This window comes from Cebus imitator, unplaced genomic scaffold (assembly GCF_001604975.1).
Source record: "Cebus imitator isolate Cc_AM_T3 unplaced genomic scaffold, Cebus_imitator-1.0 Scaffold147, whole genome shotgun sequence".
In the NCBI taxonomy this organism is placed as follows: domain Eukaryota; kingdom Metazoa; phylum Chordata; class Mammalia; order Primates; family Cebidae; genus Cebus; species Cebus imitator.
In genome coordinates this window covers 247,229-252,455 of record NW_016107462.1, presented here as the reverse complement: position 1 = coordinate 252,455, position 5,227 = coordinate 247,229, and positions in this window count along the sequence as shown.

Genomic DNA, 5,227 nt, shown 5'->3' with positions numbered 1-5,227 from the left:
GGCATGCAAAAGGTTCCAAATGTGCATTTAGAAACTAGGATTCCAATTAGGGTGACCAATTTGGCCTGATTTTTTCCAAAACTTTTCCTATTTCAGCACTTGAAGTCCCACAACCTGGGAAACACCTGAGTTCCAAACCTAGGTGGTTGGTCACCAGAAGTTTCTGACCCAGCAGATCTGAGGTGAAGCCTGACCCCTGCGCTCAAAGACATGAAATCCCTTTGTCTTCAGATAGCCTGTGATTCTGTGACCTGCTTCCTGTGACCTGCTTATATGCTTGACCAGAAAATGAGGTCCACATACAGAAAACCATTCATTCATTTGATCATGTATTCATTCAGTAATATTTGTTGAATGCCTGCTATGTGTCAGGCACTGTTCTAGATTCTGGGGACCTAGCAGTCAACAATACCATAAGATTATCAACTCTCTGATGGCAGGGACTTAGCTAACTTGATTTTGTATGCCACAGTGCTTCACAGTGATGGCTTCTAACAAACGAGAGCGCGAGAAGAGTGCAAGATTATAAATACATAAGGAGGCAGTAAGCTGTGCTTTGCAGACCTTAAAGGTTAGCACACAGCTAAGAGGTATAATCCCCACCTCTGTCACCCCCTATCAAAACATTCCCCCAAGCGCTGTATCTCAATGTCAGTTTTATGGCTGGGATTCCATTTTTCAATACTAATGTATTTGTCCCTAATGAAAAAATGGAGTAAACGCTTTAAGCTGTATCTGATATTTTCAGGAAGAACAGAAGAGAACTTCAATTATTTCATCCTCTCAATCAGTTATTTTACCTTGCTGCCATGGGGTTACACAGGAGAACATACCTTTTATAAATAAGCAGATGCTCTGCATTTCTCTCATACCTGTTTCCAAGAGAAGTGGAAGGGAACCTGTTTTGTGGCCTGCTGAAGAACCGGACTATTTATTACCTAAGAAGTTTTGTTCAATGGCATCAGCTAGTTAGCGTGTTGCACTCAATCAAGGGCCCTGACAAACATGTCAGGAAGGTCAACTGATAAGACTAATTTTTTTGACACTCCTAATGACAGGTTTATTTGATTAGATGTTATCCCTCCCCCCAAGATCCACTCGTTTTATTGCATGCTCACTTAGCCACATTTGTTATCTCAGTTATCTGTGGCTGCATAACAAACAAGTCACCCCAAAATTTAGTGGCTTAAAACAAGATCTTTTTTTATTGGCTATAATTTTGTGGGTCAGGAATTTGGGCAAGGCTCTCGGGGATGGCGTAGCCCTGCTCATGTGATGTTGACAAGGCTCATTTGTGCAGTTGCATTTAGCTGGTCTGTGCTAAAAGGTCCAAAATGACTTCACTCTCATGTCTGGGGTTATGGTGCTGCCTGGGTCAGCTGGGCCACCCAGTTTACTTCCACATGGCCTCTCTCTCTTTATGGTCTCTTCTCCAGGGCCTCTATTTCTAGGAGGGCAGCCTGGACTTCCTTACATGACAGCTTTGGTAGGGAGTGGGTGACAGACAAAGCTGCCAGGCTCAGAGCTGGTACAGTGTCACTCCTACCACATTCTATCGGTCAGAGCAAGGCACAAAGCCAATCTAGATTTAAGAGGGAGAGAAAATAGACTTTGCCTCTTGTGGGGAGAAACTGCTAGTGGCCATCAGCTGATGGTTCTTCCATACAGCTGCCTTCTCCAAATAGTACCCAGGCAAGGCACTTCAAATAAGAAAGACTTGTGGTTTTTTGGCTAGGGTGGGGATTGGGAGTATGGTGACAAGACAAAAACTTTTCTTTGATTTATAGCACCTAATCCAAGAAGAGTGTCAAGCTCCCCCGGGGAAATAAGGATATTTAAATGACGGTCTGAAGAATGTGGCTCATGGATAAGAATGACAGTGAAAAGTATAAGTGTCTGTCTGTAAGTTTACAATAAATTTGAAATGTGTCATAAACCCCACTGTCCTTTTGGAAACAAATATAACAGGCCATAAAATTCACAAATGCTTTTTATTAGACTGAATGCATGGTGAAGGAAAAGAGAGTTGAATGGCACGAGAGGATTTTACCAAAATCTCATGGGCAGCAGATGTTTTGAATGCTCTTCAGTTTAGGTGCGGTAATTCCAACCACATGCTTGCCTTTATTTTTGAAATTACATTTTTTTTTCGAGACTTGGAGTCTTGCTCCGTAGCCCAGGCTGGAGTGCAGTGGCGCTGTCTCGGCTCACTGCAAGCTCCACCTCCTGGGCCCTGGTTCAAGCAATTCTCCTACTCAGCCTCCCAAGTAGCTGGGATTATAGGCACAAGCCACCATGCCCAGCTAATTTTTTGTATTTTTTAGTAGAGATGGGGTTTCACCATGTTGGCCAAGTCTGGTCTTGAGCTCCTAACCTCATGATCTGCCTGCCTTGGCCTCCCAAAGTGCTGAGATTATAGGCATGGGCCACTGCGTGCGGCCTTTTTAAAATTTTTATTTTTTATTTTTTGAGGTGGAATCTTACTCTGTCGTCCAGGCTGGAGTGCAGTGGCACGATTTCAGCTCACTGCCACCTCTGCTTCCCTGGTTCAAGTGATTCTCCTGCCTTAGCCTCCCGAGTAGCTGGGACTACAGGCACGTGTAACCACATCTGGCTAATTTTGGTATTTTTAGTAGAGATGGGGTTCAGCGTGTTAGCCAGGCCGGTCTCAAACTCCTAATCTCAAGTGATCTGCCCACCTCAGGCTCCCAAAGTGCTGTGATTACAGGTGTGAGCTGCCATGCCCGGCCTTAAGGGTCACATTGCTGAGATGCTCCAGGTGATATTGATGTGGCTAATGCACAGATTTGAATCTCAAGCATGTATAAAATAAAATGGGGGAGGAAAGAGGCCTGATAATTCTCCCTCCTTGCAGGGGGGGCAGGAGTCACTCAGCAAATATTGTCTCTGTGCCTACCTTGAAATTGTGCTAGACAACAGGAATACCAAAAGGGGATTTAGACTCTGTCTTTTAATTACTAAACTACCAGTTTGGAGGGAGAGATAAACAGGAAAACTAATCAAAAGCGAGAATGATAAGAGAGGGTATGTGATTGGGATAGGTCAGCTGTGAGCCTTTTCCTGCTCAGCACCAAATTAGGGTATAATGTGGGCAAGTGGATGGACCTCAGAGTTTCAGTAACTTCGTCTATAGGATGACGATCTCTAAGGTACCTCATAGAATTCTTCAGTCAAAGTAAGCCACGATGTGAAATAATGCCTAGCACATAGTAAGTGCTCAGTAATTATTAACCACTGTGCTTATACAAGTGCTGCTGTGTATGGTGTGAGAAAAAAGTCAATATGTTTATCATTTAACATTTTAGCTTATTAATCATAGAGAGAACTTTGGAAATCTATTAGTAAACATGAAAAAGTAAAGAAATTACATCCATTCTCATGGCATCCCTGAGAAAGAAGCTTCATGATACACTTCATAAGACTTTCACTGAATATAAAGTATGTGTATTGGTGGTTGTGATAAAACTTGTGATTTAAGATTCTATTTATTCCTGATTCTGTGTGACCTTGGGGCAATCACTGAACCTCAGCGTTCTCATCTGTAAAGCAGGAACAATAACAAATTTCATATTCAAAGTTTAGGAAGCTCAAATGTCAAAATAGATCTTCTGTTTTTTGTTTTCTTTTTGTTTTTGAGACAGGATCTTGCTCTGTCACCCAGGCTGGAATGCCATGGCTCGATATCAGCTCCCTACAACCTCTGCCTCCTGGGCTCAGGTGATCCTCCTGCGTCAGCCTCTTGAGTAGCTGGGACTACAGTCACGCACCCCCATGCCCAGCTAATATTTGTATTTTTAGTAGAGATGGGATTTCACCATGTTGGCCAGGTTGGTCTCAAACTCCTGACCTCAAGTGATCAGCCGTCTTGGCCTTTCAAAGTGCTGGGATTGCACATGTGAGCCACTGCACCCAAACCAAAAAAGATCCTTGGTGTCCACAGAACTGGTTTGGAATCTTGGCCCTGTCACTTATTAGCTTGTGTGTCCTTAAACATTTTTCTTAGCTCCTATCTCAATGAAAAAAGTATATAAAGCGCTCAATAAAGTGCTCCATAAATGATAGCTGTGTTATGATGTGACAATGCTTTGGAAAATATAAGGTATATGACTTCATAAAGATTATTATTGTAAGTTATGATCAATGTGCTGTTCCTTACATACATTGAAGTGTTAGTTATGAGTTGCTGGCACTGAGGCATAAACTTTGATTCCTCCCTGAACTCGCCTTCATGTACTTCTCCGAGTGACATTTGCAAAGGCAGCAGATTGTGAGGGAGAGGTGCAGTCTCCGGTCATGATGTAATTAGTCCCTCCCTTCATCATCACTGTCAGAGGTACGGGACTGCCTCCTATAATGACCATCACTCCAGAATCTCCATCTCCAAATTCTGAAATGCTCCTATCTTTGCTAATTTTTTTTCATCCTTTCAGTGAACCAGTAAACATTTCACATTCACAAGGCAAGGACAAGTGTCAAGGTTCTAGTTTGTGTTAGAAAATGGACTCTAAAGGTTTTTGCTCCCTGATGCTCTGCGGAGGAGGGTAGAACTTTTGAAGGGTCACAGGTGAGCTGCAGGCATCAACCTACCATTCTTGCTCTGGAACTGCAGCAGCTGCAGCCTGGCACGTTTGGGCATTAATCAATATTCCAGTCGCCAGAGATGGCACAAGAAAACACACCTCTCCCCACCTCCACCAAAGACAAATGTTGGAATGGGGGGTGGGGAGATCTCAAATCTTTCTCTTTTTATATTCTATTCCCAGACTTATTAGCCTCCTCCCTTACATTCTCCACCAATCCATCTCCTTGACAAGATTATTGCGAGGAAGGAGTTAATGAGTACACAGTTTTATTTTCCTTGGAAGAGAGATACAAAACAGGCTCAAAGCAGGGCTGTCATCACCCTGCAAGTCTTCAGGGCTTTTATAGGTAATTATTAACCCTTTGTCACATTCTTGGACAAGAAGCTTTCCTGCTGAAAGAACCTGCTAAGATTTTCCATCTATATTATACATATGGGCGCTCAGTTTTTCAGAGTTAACAATTCAATAACACCTTGAAAACAAACCTTAGATGTATATAGACCTAAACAGTGTATAATGCCCCTTGTCTCCTTTATCAAAATGATCCTTCCTTTACTCTCTCAGCACCCAGGTCAAGTACCATTATCCTTCTTTTCTTTTCTTTTTTTTTCTTTTTTTTTTTT